Source organism: Pteropus vampyrus, unplaced genomic scaffold, assembly GCF_000151845.1.
Source record: "Pteropus vampyrus isolate Shadow unplaced genomic scaffold, Pvam_2.0 Scaffold23379, whole genome shotgun sequence".
Classification (NCBI taxonomy): Eukaryota; Metazoa; Chordata; class Mammalia; order Chiroptera; family Pteropodidae; genus Pteropus; species Pteropus vampyrus.
Window position 1 is genome coordinate 1 of NW_011912160.1, and position 1,656 is coordinate 1,656.

The 1,656-nt window shown below is 46.9% G+C and overlaps 1 pseudogene; it reads left to right on the forward strand.

The window, feature by feature from the left end:
* The first annotated feature begins 14 nt into the window (after positions 1-14).
* On the forward strand, positions 15-133 carry LOC111735331 (annotated as a pseudogene).
* The last annotated feature ends 1,523 nt before the right edge of the window (positions 134-1,656 follow it).

Consider the following 1,656-nt stretch of genomic DNA (forward strand, 5'->3'; position numbering starts at 1 on the left):
AAAAAAAAAACCAGGTCTACGGCCATGCCACCCTGAACAAGCCCAATCCCTTCTGATCTCGGAAGCTAAGCAGGGTCGGACCTGGTTAGTATTTGGATGGGAGACCACCTAGGAAGAGCAGGTGCTGTAGGCGTTAAAAAAAAAAAAAATTAAAAGTAGGCCATTGTAAGCAGACAAGGTCCTTACAATCTGTGAGGTCAACCAAGGGTTGTCTTGCCTAAAAAAAATAAAATAAAATAAAATAAATAAATAAACAGAAAAATGACAAGCAGGAGCAAGGATGTAGAGAAGTTGGAATCTTTATATATTGCAGGTGGGAATGTAAAATGGTGCAGCTGCCGTGGAAAACAATCTGGCATTTCCTCAAAAAAGTGAAACAGAAGTACCACGTGACACGGCACTTCCGGTCCTAGGTGTCCAACTAAGAGAACTGAAAACATGCCCACCCCGAGACTTGTCCACAGACGTTCATAGCAGCATTGTCCACAACAGAAACTGGAAACAGCCCGAATGGCCGTCAACTGAGGGCTGAACGAAGTGTGGTGTACCCACGCAGTGGCATGTCATTCAGTCGTCAAAGGGACGAAGCACGGACACACGCTGGGACGCGGACAAACGCTGAAAACACGATGCCGAGTGACATAGACCCGAAGACCGAATACTGTATGAGTCCATTTATACGAAATATCCAGAAGAGGCTGGAGATAGGGAAAGATTCATGGTTATCGGGGGCCGGGGGAAGGAGGACTGGGAAGTGACTGCCCATGGGGATGGAGTTTCTTTCTGGACCAATAAAAATGTTCTGGAATTATACACCAGCGATGGTTGTGCCACATAGCGAATATACTAAAACCCACTGAAATGCACACTTTAAAATGGTGAATTTTAGTTATGTGAACTACACCCGAGTTTTCAAAAAAAGGCAACTTCAGGTCAGATCCAGGAGGGCCTTGTAACCCGGCCGTGTAAATTCCACGCGTCCCTTTGTCTCTGTTTCCCTCCGTTTCTCCCTCCTCCTCCCCCGCATCTCACCCGCACTACGAGGAGCACTGTATAAAGGAGTCAGGTCGTCCTGAGTTCCAATCCCCTCTCCCCATTCTGCTGCATCGCCTAGGTGTCCTCATTTGCATAATGTTCTAATAATAATAAAAAATAATAGTAATATCGACTGCTAGAGTTCCTCTGAAGACAGTATTCATCACAGTGCTTCGCGGATGCCTGCTGCATCCGCTGTGTTCACAGATCACAGCTCCAGCATCACTAGTATAGGGTTATGGGGCAGCATGTGGCACACGCGCTGGGCCTTACCTTGATGAGGCTTCCAGCCTTTAAATCTATTTTAAGAACTACAGAAAGTGACAAAATCCTTTTCCCAAAGTCCTCTGAGAAAGATCCCAACGGTAGTATGATGCTTCCAAGAAATGGTATGAAGTGCCATTAAGGCGGGGCGGGGATGGGAATTTTGCGTGAGCAAATATCAAATGATATCACAGAGTTCACAGAGTTGTGGTGGGGATTTCCCACGAGGCCCCGCCCCGACTGAATCACTCAGCCGTCTCTGTTTGTCTACTAACCTTGCTCCCTCTGCAGAACGTAGAGGCTCTGAAGATCAAGGAGTGGAAAGTTGTCCACCAGCCCTGACATCTCATCTCAAGG